The sequence below is a fragment of the Erithacus rubecula genome, assembly GCF_903797595.1.
Source record: "Erithacus rubecula genome assembly, chromosome: 1".
NCBI lineage: Eukaryota > Metazoa > Chordata > Aves > Passeriformes > Muscicapidae > Erithacus > Erithacus rubecula.
Genome location: NC_136658.1, coordinates 54,445,177 through 54,466,057, shown reverse-complemented (window position 1 = coordinate 54,466,057; position 20,881 = coordinate 54,445,177). Strand labels below are relative to the sequence as shown.

Here is a 20,881-nt window from a genome sequence, read left to right as displayed (position 1 = left end):
TTGAAAAGTGTATGTTGAGGGGAAAAGATGGGGGGAAGCCAAGGAGAACATTCTTTTACGGTGTTTTGCAGCCTCTGGGAAAGGAAAGCATAGCTCTCAGAATAGCCAGATTAGTGCTCTCCTTCAGGCACCTCATCTGGAGAAACTTTTCCATGACTGGCTATAATCACTGTCATCTGGGAAAGAAGGGAAATGCTGTTTTTGTAATGAACTATATGATTAATTTAGAGCTGTCCAACAGGGTGTGGGCTCATTGACAGTTTTTCATTCTGATGCAGCCACTCTTCTTCAGCAATAAACCTATTGAGACAATATCTAAAGGCAATTGTTAGTGCTGTGTGGTTTATGTAAAACATAAATGTGATATCAATGATAAGATTGCTTGAACAGTGGAAACAGAGAAAAAGACATGGACATTTGTTTCTAAGAGTTTTCAGATCATTGTGCTTTTGTGCTTTAGGCAGGGAAAGAGATCCATTGTTTTAATAATGACAATTTATTTGTTGTAAAGATAAGAATGTGATGGGTGGGATTTGATTTTGTTGTTATTGCTACTTAGTTATTATCATTATGAACAGCCTAGAGAACCTCGTTGCCTTAATTTTCCTCACATCTCTAATGCTTTATACACAGTTAATTCCACTTTTCATCACCAGTCTAGTGAGAGAGGGGAACAGTTCAAATGGTTTTTTATTTTATAGCCACAATCATATTGTTTTGCCTTTGCACACAGAGAATTATATCTTATTCCAAAATTTTCCAAATGTAGCAGATCACAATTAGTGTAAGTACAATTCAGCAAAGTTTTTTACTCTAACATTGCTGTAGATTTAAAACCTCTCTTTTGAAAATAAATAGGATCATGTCTCTTGCGTCCAAGATCACTGCAACAGATCTAATGTTTCTGTAATAGCAGGTGAGAATTATTATTTGAAAATATCCTGATATAGTGACACTTCATTACACCATTATCCATGCAGAGTTATTCATATAATGTTATTAAAAAACAACACAATTAATATTCTACGAGCTAGGTGGTTTTGAAAAGGAAGGATAGAGAATATAATGCTATAATGAAAAATAAAATGTTTTTCATTTTATAAATGAATGAAAAGTCACAACTTCTGCTAGAGCACTACTGTATAAAATTTCTGGACTTTTATTGCATTTATCACTCTAAAGACAACAAAACCTCAAAGTTCTTTGAATTATGAAAATAAATACATGCAGTATATGTACACTGTATATCATTATCTGATCCTGCATTTTTTCTGCACAGTTATAGTTATGCATGCATTTAAAATAAATCTCACATATTTTCTAATGAGATTTTATTAATTCAGAGTTTAAACAGCATAAGTTTTATGGAAAATTCAAATTTTTTATAAAACTAATTTTCCCCACTCTCTTCAGTCCAAAAAGAAATTCTGAAATTTCTTATCAGAAATGTTAATTTATGTGAAAGATGTGTTGAGACGTAATAAAATACCTCTTAAAAGAAAGTGGAAAAAAGAGTGTGGATATGAAGAGGGCTCTGTAGGCTCACCTCTGCACTCTCCCAGAGCTCTGATGGAGTTAATATGCACATGCACAACTGGACAATTACATACTTAAATGGTGAAAAAGCTTATTTTTAACATTTTAGTCTTTGATCCACAACCCAGTCACACACTTATTCTTGCAAGATTGATTCTGAGTGGACTTTTAAGACTGTAGAAGTTTTTCTAATCACATGAAGGATTTTTATAGATGAAGAAAGCAATTTTTGGCCTAAACACAGTTTTCTTATATGGATCAAAATTTCCATAAATGTTCAAATTACAATCTTCATATTTTAATGCTGTTATCTAACATGTGGATTCACTTTGTAGATTGAAATAATAAAGTAAAATGTTTATTTTTAGTAAAAAACAGAGATAGGTATCAATGAAACTGATCATTTAATGACAGATGTGCAGATTTTTTTTAATTATAGCTCTGCTGGATGTTCAAATATGTCTAAGCTAACCAACATGAACATAAATTAGGATTTATAACTTTTATCTAATTATATGCTTACCCAATTTAGCTCTGACATTTCCATCCAAAATAGATTAGACAAAAATATTTTACTATTTTCTTAATATTGATGATATTATCAAGGGCTAACATTTTCTGAAGAAATCAAAAGCATAAGAAGTTTTGTTTCCTAAATGTAATTGATGTGAAGGTAAATCTTTTTACCTTTTAGGGAAAGAAAGATAAAAATTTTCTAAATATCATGTTTTAAACTATTTAATCTTTCTAGAATTAAGAATTTAGACACTGTCTTACATTTGACGTAACTTTTCCCTCACTGGGTCTCCTAATCATTGGCTGGTTGCAATATTACCTCTAGGTACTCTGAGCAATTTTTAATGGGCAGTTTAGGAGTTTACAGTCAAGTTCTTCATCTTAAGTAAGTTTTTCTTTAGGAATAGGTGAGTTATTTTATATTTGAACAAATTTATTTTCATCAAGACATGTGAGGACGCCAATGGCTGTTGATTCAAACTCAGTAATAGATTTTTACAGTAAAAGTACTTAACAATTTCTCCCTATCACTATATTGACTTACAGGCTACCACCCCCTTCAGATGAATGATGACATCATTCACAAGAACATAATGCAATATCCATAAGCAAATTTCACATTAATTATCTTTCAAAAATTGAGATGATTGAGGGAAAATAATTCACTGTTTCCCATAAAATCTTTAGGAATCTTTAAGATCACATCTGTAAACATTAATCCAAAATCAGCAAGGCCTGTGTGTATACATATTAGGCATTATTTGATATTCTACACAGTAAGACTGACTTACTGACAGAGTACTATTTAAACTCAGTGTTTTTAACTATATGCAAATTCTGAGACGTTTGGCCTTTAAATTTATTTTGCTCTAAATATCAGTGAGTGGGGACGGATTTATTTTGAACTGAATTGATTATTTTACAAGGTACAGGATATTTGGTATATTAAAACAATTATTTTTATAGGCAAGACCAGTATTTAAAAAATGACACAATAAAATTAGGTTGTCATTCTCATAATAGCTCAAGTACTTCTGCATGGGACTGTACTGTGCAGGTTAATTATACCTTAAAATATTTAATATTTATTTCTCAACCTCTATTAGAATCAGAATTCACTCTTATTCTCTTGTGAGAATCATATTTAAAAGTATGCTTGTGACCTTTTAACAATTACTTGCTGGAATTAATCTCAATCACCTCTTTACTGACTGAAGAGTTTGGAGAATCTGAAACTTAAAAAATTTAAAATATTTTAAGTCTTCTTTCTGTTTAGTCTGTAATGAAGCTTTCAGACTAAATAATTTCTCTTCTACCAACTTAAGTACCCTAAACCAAACCTTAGTTTACTGTAAGAGTTATTGCAATGTTGCTTGTAAGTGTCAGATGCCACCTGAGATCTACTTTGTATACTAAGAAAGAAGCAGAAATTTTAGTCTAAAAAAACCCCAAAGTCATCATGGTGATATCTTAAGAGGTTGCCAAAGAGGAGTTGAAAGAACAGGGAATTAAATTGATGAATGGATTTTGATACTTACTAATAATTCTAAAACTGTATTAGTAATTTATGGACCTCTGAACATTTTCAGAATCTTTTTTTCAGTATCTAACAAACCAAGGAAGCATACAAAGTCCATAGGAAACTGCATTTCTCCTCGTGGCTATATGTATACAGCTATTCAGCTCTTGGAATATTCCTTAAACCCTCTGACCCATACCTGAGCTGCGATGGGATTCTCATATTGTCTATTTAATTCTAGGAATGGTGCCAGTGGTGCTTTCAAAGCAGGGCCAATAAAAAAGCAAGGAGATGAAGAAGCTAATCTACTCCCCCACATCTGATGATCTATTGTCCAGACCCCCCACCCAGGCACTGGGAAATGATGCTTCACCTATGTCCTCTCCCCAAGTCAGGCTGCTAGTTGGAAGGCAAATTGTACTGTTCATAGAGCAAATGTTTGGTAGATGAATTGTAAAGTCTCTAAAGTTGAAACCATTCCATTAATAAAAGTTTTTCAGGACACAAAGACAGCTCTTCTTAGATAAAATATACCTTAAGTACCACAAAGTATATGGCTTCTGAATGGGTATTGACTTTTGGGTGATACATAAAACCTTAAACTATCTTAAACTTTGAGTCTATCTTTCTAATTTATCTTCTACCTTTCCCAGCTCACTATTTCTTTTCCCATCCACCTTCACATCAAAATGTTTGTGATGGGACGTCCAAGATGAGCTCTAGTCTTGTCTCAGTGGTCCTCAGAGGTTCTGGGTGTTCTTAGTGCTCCCTGTCACTGGCCACAATCTTGGGCCATTCCACTCAGCCCCTGTGGGCTGCTGCTTGTCAGAGACTGCAACTGCATTGTGTGCTTCACTACCAGTAGCTTCAATGCACATGGGAAAGAAAAAAATGAGAGAACTAGCTGAGGACTTGCTTGGGGAAGATCAGAGGATATCTGCGATCCAAGGAGGTACCAATAAGAGGAAACTATCAACAATAAAAATCTTTTGCAACTTGTAACATTTCAGAAAACTAGTCTCCCTCCACCCCCACAAAAACTCACACCCAAATGTCACTGGGCTGAATCAGTAAAGCTGTGGAAAAATATTTACACTTAAGGTGAAGAAATAAAATTTTATAGATGGATATAAACAAACATAAGATCATTGATTATACACTCATACATGCCTTGTTCAAACAGAATCACAAAATCATTTAGGTTGGAAAGTACTTTTAGACACATCAAGTCCAGCCATTTACCCAGAACTTCCAAGTCCTCCCACTAAACCATGTCCCCAGATGCCACCAGCTACACGTTTTTAAAGCTAATGGTGATTCCACCACTACCCTGGCAGTCTGTTACAATGTTGGACGAGCATTTCTGTGGAGAAATTTTAAATTTTTAAAATTAAATCTAAATAAATTCTGGCTCAGTCTGAAAGTTTCTCTTGTCCTGCTGCTTGTTATCAGAGAGAAAAGACTGACCCCCCACCTGGCCACATCCTCCTTCCAGGTATTTGCAGAGAGTGATAAGGTCACACCCCACCCCAAGCCTCCTCCAGGCTAAACAACTCCAGCTCCCTCAGGTGCTCCTCATCAGATCTGTTCTCCAGAGCCTTCATTGGATTCATTGCCTTCTCTGGACACACTCCAGCACCTCAATGACTTTCGTGGAGTGAGGGGCCAAAACCTGAACACAGCACTCAAGGTGTGGCCCCACCAGTGCTGAGTACAGGGGCACAATCACTGCCCTGGCCCTGCTGGCCACACTGCTGCTGATAAAGGGCAGGATGCCACTGGCTTTCTGGGCCAGCTGGCCACTTTAGTTCTCTCATGTTCAGCTGGCTGTTGACCAGAATTCCCCAGGTCCTTTTCTGCTGGGCCATTTCCCAGCATCTCTGCTCCCAGCCTGTAGCGCTGCCTGGGACTGTTTTGACCCAAGAGCAGGACCCAGCACCTCACTTTGTTGAAATTTTAGAGAACTGGCTTCGACTAATGAACCAGCCTGTCCAGATCCCTCTGTAGAGCCTTCCTACACTCCAGCAGATCAAATTCCACCTTACTTTATCAGTCTCAAGGTATTAAAAAAGTTATTTTTCTTCTACTGGAGTTACAGACTTCTGAACTCTGTTACAATAATTTCCTTTAAACTGCCATTTTTTGACTAAACAATTTCCAAAAATACTCTTTGATTCTTAGTTTTGTTTTAGTTTTTTGTTCCTTTTTTCTTTAAGGATACTTTTCTAGGTAACTTTTTCTAGGACACAGTAATCCATTTCTGACAGTCAGAAGAACCCACTGGGAGTCTCTCAGTCCCATTCAGTTTCCTACTTCCTAGGAAAGTACAGAATTTAATATTTCTTTCTACCTAGCTCTGTAGTTCCCTAGCCATAACTCATAAGTTTTCTTGATGACCTCTGTAAATGCATCTGCATCCTGATTTTGGATAGCCTTCAAAATGCCAAGTGTCTAGAAATTATAAGTAGCAGGTTTTTAAGACATCTGAGTTTTTTTTTCTGTATTTTTAGCTTTAAAGAGTTTTGAAATATTTTAAATACGTTTGTGTGCAGAACCAGGACATTTCTACAGCAAATAGCAAAAGGGTATTATTTCCAGGTATCAACTGAGGGCATTGTAAGCATTTATCTAGTCTGCCTTTAAAAAAGGAGTGACTGCAAGAACAGCCATACTCCTGAAGTCAAAAGCAGCTGTTCATTATCTAAATAATTTATCTGTTAAAAACAATAACAGCAAAAAAAAAAAAAAAAAAAAAAAAAAAAAGAGACACAAATTTCAAATTTATGCCTTTAGCTTTGAAAAATATTTTCTGGCAAGTTGGGAAATCTGGAAAGCTCTACAAAAAGAAGCAAACTGTGCTGAGGTCTCAGGGCTCTTCTGTTATTTATTTACATCTGAATCAAATCCCATTGTAATTCTCCTGAGAGCAATTGTTTTCAATGTGCAAATCAGATAATAATAAATCAACGAATACACCATACAGAGACCCTTAAAATAGCAATGTGCATCACATGAAAATAATTTTACTGAAGCCAGGACCCAATAAAAGAGCTAATACTAGAATAGATACTGTACTTACTTCTAATTAGACAGAACTCTATGTCTTAAATTATTGAAACTACAGAATTTCTCAAAGCTATGAATCATTTATAGCTTCCTCTGTCTTGGGTCACTGAACACTCACTGTTCATCAAAATATATAGCTGCATTCTTTTGTCATTCCCATAACATTTTCTCTCACTAATGCCCCTTTTTTAGATTATCACCTCAGGGCAGATTCAGTTTTATGTTAGTGAACTTAATGATAAACAGCAGATGTACAGAATACTTTAAATAGAATAGCAAATAAATAATATAAAGTTCTTTGCAGATATACATTTGTAAATGATTTTTTTAACCTTTTGTTCTCAAGAATGCAGAGCATAAAAACGAGGTAGAATCCTCATAACAGATGTGTTCTTGGCTCCAGCTAACTATTCACAAAGGAGAAATATATTTTCATTTTAAATGCAGGATATTGGGTTGTTTCTGCTTAAGGCACATTTAGAGTTTAAGCATTTGCAGGATCCTCTTAAGCTGTATTTTGCCTCAGCACTTGTTAGTGACTTTTTTTCAGCAGAAGACTGCAATGAAAATTAATGTCTTCTACAAATGCTTAGTTAGAGAGATAAACAGTTTACTTCTGGGATTAATTTGTGTATCCAAGGTTTCTCAGTCCTCCTATGTGGTTTGTTTGTTTGTTTGTTTGTTCAGCTGGCATGCACAGATACAACAGATATTTAGAGTTTGGTGCTGTTCCAAACAATTGCATCTTATTTTATTGAATAGATTTTGGACATGAGTCTTCAGCCCTCTACTGTGATAGAGCTCCTGCAAGGGCATTGAGAAATGGTTCTAAAGATGGCATAGACAGCAACAGAGAATTTCCATGCTAGGAAGATCTTGATATTTCATAAGACTGATGAAACATGTTATCCAATTTATCACTTGTGACTATGAAGAAAAAAGGGAATGACTGGTTGTTCCTCGTGTTTTCAATTAACACTAGGACATCACAAAGGCTAAGGAGGCTAAGGACTCCTTTAGGATTTCACCCCAAACACCATATTTTCAGATATCTCTGTGCATCCATCAGCTGCAGTCAGTTAGCCACCTGACATTGAGTTTCATAAACTTTTTGAACCAAAATCCAGATTATGGTTTAGGTTCCTCTTTGTGGGCACCAGAGGTCTCTATTAATGATGACAGTAGTTATGGGAAGTCATATGGGCAGCTTAAAACACCAATAGGTTCACCATTCCCTCAGCCCTCAATACATGATTTCTCTTTTGTAATTGTGGGTATCAGGAGGGGAATGGAGGCCCTGAATACTCTGCATTACAAAGAAGACAAGGATTCATATTTCACACAGTGAATGGTTTTACTTTCAGCTGTAACATTTCTTGCACACTGCTTAGTAGTGTTACATGATGTACCAGGGGAATGCAGGAATTTAATAAACTTTGGATGAGATTTAGTTTTTGTAGTCCATTGATTTTTGCAAATTGAGTATGTTTCTTTGAAGCTACAATAACAGAGTCCATGCTTATGAATGGTACTGCAGTGATTGGTCTTCTCTAGAATTTTATTTTTAAAATGGTCAATAGACTAGCTGTAGGACTGAACTCTAGGCCTTTAAATTAAGTCAAGTGTGTGCAACACAGAAAAAAAAAGTTCATTCAGGCAGAATAAAACAGATACAGAAAGGACAAAGAAGAAAATCATTACCAGCACCCCAAAAACCTACAGATTGCTTTCTATGGCTATCTCCATATTTAGTGTCACACCTTCAAATTAATTTGTATTAGAAGATAAGATATAAAGTGTCTAACTTGATTTTATTTATAGCAGAAAGAATAAGAAGAGTAGTTACTCTTCCAAAATACAGAAGACTGTAGCTAAAAATAAAGTAACTTCACTTTTAGCCTCAAATAATATAAATACTTACACCAGATATACCAAATACCATATTTAGTACTTGAAAAAACTATTTTCTGAAGACTTTGGGTCAGGAAATGTGGAATTTAAAAGTCTTTTATTTTCCTTTACAGATGTTTTTCACTCACCATAAATTAAATAAATACATGCAATATGTGAAATAAAGAATTCATATTGTATGAAAACAAAATACTAATATTAAAAATATTTTAAAAGCCCAACAACATAATGAGAAATATTTTTTTTTCTTTTCAAATACATTATGTTGATTTTTTTGCTCTCCTGAAAGTATAATAAAAGCTAGGATAGACATCTATTCAAAATTTCACCCAACTTCCCCTTGCTGTCTCTGAATTCTGTGCTACTTTTTTTTTTTTTTTTTTTTTTTTTTTTTTTACACTAGAGTTATTACTCATTAGAGTTCTTTAGGACATAGGAGTAAAATAAAACATTTTATAAGACTAAATCAATATAAAATAATTAGATATTTTTATCTGCATTCTTCCAAAATAGCCACATTCCTTGTTTCCACATAGTTAGGAGTTTTACCCTAATTTTCAGACAAAAGTTAGTATCAGTTTATACTCCTTCTTTTTCCACTATTATTCCTTTAACATTGGTATGCCCAAGGAGAATAGCAACACAATCTCTAATCCAAGGTCTCCTCTTTTCTATCTGTTATTTGAAGGAATCCATTTTGCAATGAAAAAAACTCATATGAAAAGCACATATTTTATTTTAACAGTATCTCATTTTTTGTGACAATCATTGTTACCTGGCTGGGGATATAAGTTTCATCATCATTTAAACAAAATTATATTTATAAAGTGGTAACTCAGGGCCATGAGAAAGACATTAAAGATGAAGAAAATACAGCTTGTGTTTAGATTTTACTGAAAATTTTGAGAGTTGTGTCTGGATGCTGCCCATAATCTTGGTAAGAGAAGTGCAACAGAGCATAATAGAAATCTAAATTGAGTTGTAATGACTGATAGCCATATTGGGAAAGATACTACTTGTACATGAGTCTTCCTGTGGAGCATCTCCTGTTTCTTTCTTTTCTGGAACAGCTGTGTGTCCCTGTACAGTCATGGTTTGTTGCTCCTGAAGTGCTCTTGGAATGATCTGACAGGTTTTAGCTAATTACATGTGGCTACCTCTGTATTTATTTATTTATTTTCTAATAGTATTCTTCTATTTCTGTTGTATTACAGCATTGCTTAAAGGAATAGTTACCTTGGATGGTGTCAGAATAGCTCGGAAGTGAGAATGATGAAACAGAAGAGTTTGCCGATTCACAGAACAGGCTTGTTGAATGCAGAGAGCACATTTTTTTGGAGGACAGAAAGGATGCATATAGAGTTCCCACACTCTTGTGATTCCATTTCTGGTTAGTACACATAATGCCAGACTATGTCCTACAATGGCCTATGGAGTAGTTCATGCAAGTCTTATTTTTCTTGCATCAAAATAATTACCAGATTTGTTTAAACCAATACTTTCCCAGAAATCTGCTTTCCTTGTCATTATGAAGAGTTCCAAACACTTGAGATCTACTTCCTCTAGGAAAATCAGAGACCAGCTTGGACTCTGAAGTATAGCATCTATTAATGCACTTTATTATGTATTTAAAGAATGTATTTTACTATTCCCTGAGTATTCTAGATTCACAAGCATCTCTGATCAGTTTTTTTTTTTCCATTTTTTTCTAAGTTCTGGATATCTGAATATCTTGTTTGCAGATACGATTCCACCTTGTGAGAGAGTAACTATTGATACACCATATCTTCCCATTTTTGTCATTAGTATATTTAATAATTAGGAACAATATTAACCCAAATATATTATATTTTTTTCCTTGTCCTCTAGCACTTATCATGTGGTTTTTGCAAAGTTGATATTTATATTATTCATTTATGTTTGATGGAAAATATCTCTGTCTTTTCTAGAGTTCAGTCTCATCTAATTTTTTTTCCAAAACCATGGCTACTATCATGGCCAGATAGTTTCTGGTTTTTTATCTTTACACATATTGAGACAGTGAAGAACATCACACAGTACTGTTGTTATGAGCAAGCCCTGGTTTAAGTAAGGTATATTTAAGGTGATCATAATGCCTTTTGTTTTGTTCCTCAGACCTCATAATGTTGTGTTGACATTTTAAGTACTATTACACATTGAGAAGCGATTTTCAGTAAAATTTTCATTGAACAGATTATTTTTTCAATTTTTCTGAGACAATAAACATCATTTACAAGCCCAAAGTGATTGTTTCATTTTACATCTGAAAATAGGGTTGTTTGTTTCGCATTCAATAGCCAGAAAGAGCTTTCCAGATATTTTTGCTTTAGAATGTCTAGCCTGTTGTTTAGTATTTGTAGTTTTGATTTTGTAGTTCTACAGGCAAGACTAGCTAATGCAAGGCTAATGCAAGCAACAGGGACAGGACTTTCTCTGAGACAGTTTTAGAGGTAGGTTCTTTAAAGATGTGAGGCATCTTTTCCCTGTTAGACATCCCGACCTCACAAAATGCTTTTTTCCAGGGGTTATTAGAGTTGTTTAGGATAACTGATGCAGGTGAAATCTGTGTCATATTCCAGAGAGTATCAATATTTATTAAATGTCTATTCTCCCTATCTTCTGTTTTTTTTAGTATTAAAATAGAATTTCATAACAACTGCAAAAATTTTCATTGATTTTGTTGATCATAGCCTTCATGTACAGGTTAACATAAAATTCTGCATTATTCTGCCACTATTTATATATTGGTGCCTTGGTTTTAGCTGGAATAGAGTTCATTTCCTTTCTAATAGCTGATACAATGCAGTAATTTTTTGCTTTATCATGAGAATAATGTTGATAACATGCTGATGTTGTAGCTACTGCCAAGCAGAGTTTGCCCTAAGTCAAGGACTTTTGAGTTTCTCGTGCTTTAACAATGAAGAGGCACAGAAAAAGCTGTGAGTATCTGTAGCTGATGAACTAGCCAAAGGGATATTCCATACCACAGAATATCTTGTTCAGTATATAAACTGGGGAGGAGTTGGCTGAAAGGGAACAATCACTACTCTGGAATGGGCTGGGCATTGGACTGTGGATCAACAGAAATTGTACTGTGCAACACCTTTTCTAAGATTCTCTTATTCCTTCCATTTCTTTAGGATGATGATGATGGTTATATTTTACTTTATTTCAAATTTTAAACTGTTCTTATCCCAAACCACAGGTTTTGCCATTTTAATTTTTGATTGTCCTTCCTTTTCCACTGTGGGATGAGCGCGAGCAAGGGGCTGTGGGATATTTATTTTCCATCTGGAGTTGAACCAGGGCACAACTTTCTGTCCTCAAGGTGGGGCATGACGGGTTGAGCTAACAAATCTGAGTGGAAGTAATTAGAAAAAAAAAAAAAAAGCATAAATTATATTCACTTAATAGTTCCTGGTCACAGTGCTGATTTATTTTGTCATAAAGTTGGTATGCTTGTTCTTAAAGTTACTTTATATAATAACCTTAATTTCAGTATATGATCCCTGTTGAGCTGTTTATCACTCATGGGAACTGAGCTAAGGCCATCCTGTTGTGCTTTGTAACACTGTTCTTATGAAATGATAGAATTACAGGTCACGAAACTGATCTGGTATTTAAAATCAGCATTGCCGTCAACTCTGTACTTTGGGAGCCATCTGTTGGAAGCTATTAATAATCATGCCTTCTCCAAGCCACCCTAAGGGGGAGACATCTCCTTCCATCTTCACCTTCTTCTCCAGGCTAATTGCAACTCCTCTTGAGCATTTTAAATGTGCCTGGGATGCTCAAACCAGCATGGCCCTGTTGATAAGCCTTCTGAAAGTGTTTCAGGCCTTGTTTAGGGTTAATCTTCTTAAGAACACTACACAGAGATCTGCCATGAGGCTGGATAGTTGCTAGGCATGTGGAATGTACAGGCAAGTGTCTAGGACTTTCATTATCCTGCTCTGATATTTTTAGTAATAAAATCAATTAATATCCCAAGTTCAGTCTGTTTTGCCCATGACAGTGGACAGTGAGTGATGTCTCCTGGCCCTTAACTCATGAACCTTTTGCTGTATTTTCTCTCCCCTGTCCAGTTGCAGAGATAGAGAGGCTTTAGTGGGTATCTGGTACCAGGGTCAACCCACCCCAGTGCCTGTAATGGTACATCCATCATACTGACTCTGAGGACATTCCAGCTCTCTTCTGTGTATACCACTGACAACAGCAACAAGGTCACATTCTGTTACATCTGTAACTATATAAATTAGTACTGGTATAATCTTTAAGTTTTACTTCCAAAGCCTACTTTTCTGGAATACCACCCCTGAACCTCATGCCTCCAATCTCATCGTCCCCAGTCAACAGGAAACCTGTGTCATTGTGTTTTCCAAGATAATTCATCATTGCAACTCTTTTTACATGGTTTGTGTGCCATTCCACAGACTGTGGGTTATAAGTGGAGACCACAAGGAATTATAGTTCATGTACCTGATTCACATAATTCTTACTGACTATCCCTTTGAGGGCTCCTCAAAGTTCAGATTATATATTTGAGCATTTAATTTTGTTACTATTTTTTTTATATCCTAAAAATCTGGTATTCAGCCCCTTAGAGACTTAGTCACCTAACACTCTAACAATTAATGTCTGAAAATGACCAGCTTCTATGAGCTGCTGCTATATTTTCAGGAATTTAAAAAAAACCAAAAACGGGATTTAGAATTTTCCAAGAAATAAAAAGTTCTCTTATGTTATTTGTCATGAGAAAGCTGCTTTCTGTTGGCTGTTTTTGAAAATTTTTTGTGTTCTCAAGAATCCACATAAGATTTTGTACCCGTATTTCCAGGAACTATCTCAATATTACTCAATCCAGTGTCTATGAGTGAGACTTCTGCCATTCTTCAGAACATGCATACCCTTAAAAGGTAATGCAATCCCTCATTAATTGACATTTGTTTTTCCCAAGTTAAAACCATTACTTCTTAAAAAGCTTTAGAAGCTTTTCCACACTTGCCAGACATTCTTCCTATGTTTTATGGAAATGAATGAAGTCATCTGAATACGTGGTGATGTCTTAAATTCTCAAAATGTGGTTTAGATAATTTAGTGCTTTCTGAAAAGTTCCTCATGTATTCACATTCTAGAGGACTTAAATAATTGACAGGATGTCATAAATGTGGGGAGCTTTTCCCTTAATATTCACTTACTGTTTTTTTGTTTGTTTGCTTTTTATTTTTTTTGTTTGGTTTGACTTGTTTTTGGTTTTGTTTATTTTTTCCCCTTTCCTGATTTGATGGTATACAGATTATCAGTCAAAATCAGTAAACTATTTTGCTCTTGACATAGGGTTTGGCATGGAAAGAAGTTATGGAAAGAAGTCAATTATCCTGCCCTGTCTATCCATTCTGTTCTTCTAGATCAGTATTTAAGATCATTGGGTGCTTAATTTATAATTATTAATGGACATTTTCAAGGCAATGAAAATAAGTTAATAAATATCCTGCAGCAATGTATTTCAGTTAGTGCTATCTGATACAGTAAAATAATTAAAATTCCACATCCTCAGTGCAAGTACAGATACTGAAATCTTTGGCCTATTGGGATCTCTGAAATGCCTGTGAATACTCTACAATTAAAAATATTTCAATTAGCTCCTTCAGTGTCAAATAGTTCCTAATGTGTTCAGTCTAATGCAGGAGTATGTGTTTTTCTTCCATGCTTGAAGTTACTTGTTAATCTGGAGAACCACATTTAGGAATTTACCCCACCAGGATTCTCATGTTTTCACATGGGGTGGTTCACACCTTGCCAATGTACACTGACACTCCTCACTATAGAAATCATACAGAAACTACTGTTAGCAAAGAATGATTTGGTTTTCTTCAGCTAACACCTTCCATGGCACTAAATCTATCAAAGGATCAAAATTATCTCCACAATTCACAGGTTTTGACTCATATAAAGATGTTCTTGCCCTCTTGAAGCTGCTTCCATTGATGAAAACAGCAGGATTTCAGGGCCAGATGCATCTGTAAACTGTATAATGTTGATCTGAGAACTGCGTCTCAACAAACCCTTTACTGAGTAGGCTATTCTATGGATGTGAAAGTAGTAATAAAATAAGAAAATTGTCTCAATATCACTCAGAAATTTTTTAAATTTATTGAAAAACTGAAGGTAACATCCAGCCAAACAAGGACAGAACCAAAATTAGATTTGACTCTGGGTCCCTTCCACCTTAATCTTTCAATAAGAGACAATAAAGCATAAAACAAAAAAGCAGTCATTGTGTAACACTACGTCACTAAAATAACATGACACAACTCCTTAAGGAGATATTGTATGAAAATTAATTTTTAAACTATAGTAGTCTGAAATTGAGATGAAATTGGTCAGTGTTATCACGGGAATTCTGAATTAAATAATAATTTTGAATTGTTTTAAAAGTTATTACAACTATACTTGTGGCATTATTATAGATGTTCTTTTTGATCTGTTGGTTGAAGTGATAATAAAATCCTCACAGCACACAATACTCTGAAGGGTAACCCTCAGAGCTTCACTGATATATTTTCATGATTCAGCTGTTAATAGTTGCATGTACTTTTTCAAATATGTAAAAATCCATTATTATTTAATCTGATATGGAATTTTAATTTTTGTTAGATGCAAGAGGTCTATTAAATCCCCCATATCCAGTTCACCTGTTGGAGCATACAGAAAGGAAATGACACATTAGACACAGCTGTTTATTAGTCTCTATGATGTCTAATTTTGGTCACCTTATTATTACTGCGATGTCAGTAATGTTAGCCTCCATTAACTCATTCCAGTTTTTCTGTGAGTTCTTGAGTTGGTTTGACTTTTGAAACATTAGCATTTGTTCCTTAGGATTCAAAGAACATCAGTATCTGGAGACTGTGTTTTGTGGATTCTTTAATGCAAGAGGATGGATGCATCAGCTGTTACTGACTGACAATAAACCAAGTTATCAAATAGTCTGTGAGTTATTATTGCAGGGAGGTTAGGATCAGATGACTTTATGGTCCCTTCTGACCCAAAATAGTCTATGATTTATTTATTTACTTAATCACTTGTTTGTAACTTATTTTTGTCCATAATTTTTTTTTTAAATTTCATTCTTCAGCTCTCATGCTCTTCCTTGCACTCACTCTTAGATACATTAGATAATTAAAAGGGTTCCTGACACAGATATATTTGCTTTCTCCTTTGTTTTGTACCTGTTTGCAAGATAGTGACAGTTTTTAGCTGTGCCTCTAAAATTGCCTGCTTTAGCAATTTTGGAAAAATTACATAAACAGAAATTTCTAAGTTGAGGAGTCCAATGCAGAACTAACTGGTATCCAGATGGTTTGAAATAGGCATTCCTCAGAATTCTGAGGGTATATTTCCAGAACAAATTATCTGATTACATCTACATCTGGGAATTTCAGCGCAGACTGAAATTTGTTTTCAGAAGAGCACAGTTTTAGAGAGTTTTGGAGGAAGATATATATCAGAATATCAGGAAGATAGTCCCTCTTCACCTTGAATCTTTCCCATGTCTGCCTTTATCCTTTTCTAAAATTTCTTTTTATTTTCTAGATATTTTGATGTAGAGCTTAGAGAGCTTGTAGGACATCCTTTCCCTAGGCCAAAACTTTCTGAATAGTGAAATGCAAAGCTTTTTGAAATATTTGAGATCTGCTACAGTGCTTAAGTCAAATGATACTGCCTAACTGCATATTTGCTTAAGGAAAGTTTTATGTTTTATTATTTAGGAAAATAATTAGTGAGATGGTATCATTTGTATCTGAGGTATGGTATTGATGGCAGTGTATTATAGTGTACAAACTTGAAGTTATGCATAAAGCTCTTCTTAAGACTAAGAAAATGGCATTTTAAATTATATCATTGGAAGGAACATATCCTCATGCATGCTTCTTCAATTACCATAGACTTCTAATGTACAGATTAATAGACTTCTAATGTTTGATTAATCTGTTTGATTAAAATTTAGGAAGGGATATCACTAAGAGCAAATATTTTCTATGGTCAACAAAAGGTTCTTGGTGCCAAATGAAGTGGTAACAAAATTTGTTGTAATAACATTTATTTCCCCATAGTGGGATAGGACTTCTGGGAATATGAATCAAAATAGCCCCATTGATGTCAATATTTTTTCACTAGCTCCAATAGAAAAAACAATTTAAAACAGCTGAGAACTTGGATTGCTGTGATTATAATAGAAATCAATTGTAACGTATGCTAAAAATGGTACATGTGACTGTCACATAAAGGATGGGGCCCACATAAACAGTCAAACACATGACTGTATAACAGGCATTGCAGGGTAAAAAAGTAATGCTTAAAAATGTGTTGGAGCAGGAGGCTGGCTAACTTTATTGATTCTAAGCTGAAGCAAATTTAAAATATGTGAAGACCTTTAATAATTCTCAGATACTTTTACTATTAACTGTTAACTGTTGTACTGTTACTTTTACTGGATGTGCTCAGAAACTTTATGACTTTGAAATGGATTATTTTTGGCCACTTCAATTTAAACCTCATTATTATTGAAAGTGGAAGTCTTTACAGTTAGAGAAACAGAAAACATTTTATAAGTATACCTTTATAAATTTTGGCATAACAAAAGATTATATTGTCCTAATTTTCTTCACTTTCCCACAAAATTTAAAGCACTGAAAAGTATCTAGTGATGAAAAATACATTTAATCATAGAGATGGTAATGGAATTAAATAATACAATTTATTTTTTTTAATTCTTTCATTCTGCTCAGAAGAATTTCTTCTCATGTACAGTGCAGAAAATGTTTATTTTATGTGTTTCCTGAAAAAAATATCTTAATTAAATTTGTAATGGAATCATGTCTGCTGTATAAATATGCAAATTTAATAGAAACTCATTCTTTCAAGTGCTGTTTTTAATGGTATTCTGCTTGGTAAATGTCAGGTGGATGTTAGTTGAATGGGATATGGATAATAATTAAATATATTAATCAATATAATGAATTTCATACCCATGGAAAAGTCAATATATAAGAATGGATATCAGTGGATTCATTGATATTTCTATGCACATACTCACAAGCACAAATAAATGAATTATATGTTTGCTGCTGTGAATCTGGCATGCAGGTGTATGAAGGGCTAGCCATGGGTGAAATGATGACCTAGAATTTGACTTGTTATGTAGTGCCTGAAATCTGACAGCATCTTGTTTATATCAGAAAATTAGAAATTAAGATATCATTGCCATTCAGTTGTCTATCTCATCAAATATGATTCCTGAGGCTTTGATAAGTATTTTCAGACAAAATTATAATCTCTCACAAACTACTTTGTCAGCAGTGCAATATTAGGTCTAGGCAGAGAATCACACTTTCTAGATGATATCCTGATTAGTACATAGTTGTCTTTTCTTTATTCTTGTTTTAACTAATTTTTTGCATATGGCTGTCGTGCTTTTAGAAAACACACTTCTTCATATGAATTACTCAACACCACTATTACATAGGCTTTCTGAAGCTAATTTTCTCACTTCTAAAATAAAATACCAGGTAAAATCCACCAGAGAATTTAAAGATATAAATATTTTTAAAAATAAGGTCATGTGACTTTTTTAGGCAAAAGAGAAGAACAGAAACATGCATATCACTGGCTCTGCTGTCATGCATGCCATCTTCAGAAGAGGGACCAAACAAACAGCTGAAGACCTTTATTCCATAAACCACATTCACAGAAATATTCATAACTATGTTGACAGGGGTTCATAATACAGTCAAAATACTTCAGCTGATCAAGTTACTGCTGTTTGTCAAATTAACTCTTGTGAATTGAGCCAAGGTTAATTAACATTCATGTACCTTCCTTCCCCTAACTTTTCACGGTCCTGCAAATGAAATTAGATACTTTTTTTATGTGATGTCAAGTACCCTAATCATTTATTAAGTTCACGATTCATAAGTATGCTTGGTCAATTGACAAATTGTTAGACTGCAAAAACATATAATGATTGCAATCATGTGAGCATATACTTAAAGTAGTAAAATAGGAATTAAGAATTTGGCAGAAATTGAACTAATAATGATTTTAAAGATTTTAATTTTTAAAAGTAGAACTGACAAGCACAATCATCTAGCAGTAGGTTAGCAAATCACTATGTCATTGTAACTGGAGCAATTGCAAATGCAGAAGCAAGTTATTCAGACATAGAATGATAGAAAACTGTGTCACATTTTACTGCCAGGTTTTAGACTATAATTACAGATATGAAGAATAACTGTGGTCTGGTATAGATATGCATCTTCTTTGTTTAAGAAAACTTTTTTTTACTAAAATGGTTTATGTTTTCTTTTGCCATAAACAAACAGTAAAAATAAGTTATTTTTCATATCATGATATCATCGGAATTATTTTGTCTGTGATGACTTTAGGCTACTCAGGTATCAGCTCCAGGCCTTTAGAGCCTTTGTTAGAAAGAAGACATCGAGGGCAACAAACAACCTGAAGTGCATTATTGTTTGTATGCAAAAGGACCTTTCTCATGTCCTCTAATGTCAGGATTTATGTATTCTGGAAGGGGATGGATGAAAGATACTCACTGCAGAGCACACTATATCACATCCTAAGAGGTAAATCTAGATGCAAATACTCCTTGTTTCATTGAAATAAATTAATTTTGTTTCAGCACTTATAAAAAACTTCATGATTTACTCAGTTGTTTATATTTAGACAGCTACTACTTTTTTAGCATATGGGGTCCAGCTTCCACTTTAGAGAGGCATGGGTTTCTCTATATTCTTTGCCATATCTACAAGGCCTGTGCACAAGTCTTGGATACTATCTCCACTACCCCAGCCAAAACCAGGATAGATACCTAGACCTTCGTAAGTAGCACTGAATATCTTATGTGTAAGTAACTGAATTAAACCCATGATATCTTTTCCTATCTGGAATTGGACAGGAAAGGACAGAAATTTTTCTTTAAACACTTTAGGAAGACAATTCAGGTTGTAAGTGTAAATAGAGTAGCATGTTTGCATGTGTAATCTGGGATGTCTATTTTACACTGTGATCAAAATACAAATGTAATTAAAGAAGCAATAGAGGCTGGAGAAATATTTGGCTCACACTAACAAGGAAATCTAGATTTTTTCAACTGGAAATCTACCTGCCTCTAAACTACTGTATTGAGTTGATGCACATACATGATATATATAACAGATGTCTTCAGTCTGTCATTGAATTCCACTTAGATTATCATAGACTTGGGTGCATGGAAAAAGACAGAAGCAACAAGAAATAGAAGTGTTTTTAATTAATGGATCATTGTACTACAGTTTGTCTTTTTACCACAAATAATGCATCACTATTTCAGAAATTTGGATGCAACAGAAGATTTCAATGGAATTGCTATTGTTATTAGAATATTGTAAGATACACGACCAACGTTGTATGTATTCAGAGTTTTACCCTTTCCCAAAGTCCCCAAAAACATTCACTTTACTGACATATTCTGAGTAAAAGACAGAAATTTCTACCAGGGTAAAGTCTATCATGGAACAGAAATTAATCTCAACTATAACAGACATCTCAGAACACTGATGACATTACCATCCACCCATCCAAACAAAATCTCTGCTGTATTGTATAATAATTGTTGATAAATACAATATTATAGCACATACAGTTTGAATGATTAGAATTTTCCAAATTTAAAAAAAGAAGCCAGAATAACATACTGTTTTAAAATCAACTGCCAGTTGATTTTAATCTGTAAAGCAAAAAAGATGTCATATATATTTATCCAATTTTTTTACGTTATTATAACTTTATTAAAATTTTATAATTCTGTCTTCTTGGTGGTTTTTTGGGACTTAAAAAATATTATATCCACAAGTAAATAATAAGTGTATAAAAATATTTATTTTAGTGAATTTCAATCACATACAGCTCAAGAAATTTTAAATATATATATGTAAATGAGCAGAATAAAAACATGGAATAATGTTACATATCCTTCTTTCAGAGACAGGATTGTACTTTAAATTCTTCATATAGTGAAAATTAATTGTGCTGAATAAGTACCCTTACCTAAATTAGCAGCAAATCAAAACCACACTTGATTTTTTTTTTTTTTTTTTTTTTTTTTTTTTTTTTTTTTTTTTTTTTTTTTTTTTGTTCGCTTAAATAGATATGTTAAAACTATTTAGGAATGTCTACATACTAGGAGGGAAAGGGAACCCCCTAGTGCATGAAGTAAGAATTAAACATTGATATTGCCTGAAGCTGTATCCA

At 34.0% G+C, this 20,881-nt stretch overlaps 1 protein-coding gene across 5 annotated transcripts in view; it reads left to right on the top strand.

Moving 5' to 3' along the window:
* Positions 1-20,881, top strand: part of LOC306810017 (uncharacterized protein) — a 110,060-nt gene that overhangs the window by 36,924 nt on the left and 52,255 nt on the right. For 4 of the 5 annotated variants that reach the window (XR_013776353.1, XR_013776355.1, XR_013776356.1 and 1 more), the window contains exon 2: positions 13,407-13,485. The exons of the other annotated variant lie outside the window; for it this stretch is intronic. The gene's annotated coding sequence lies outside the window, so the exon portion shown is untranslated. The remainder of the gene's footprint in view (positions 1-13,406; positions 13,486-20,881) is intronic. 5 annotated transcript variants of the gene reach the window in all.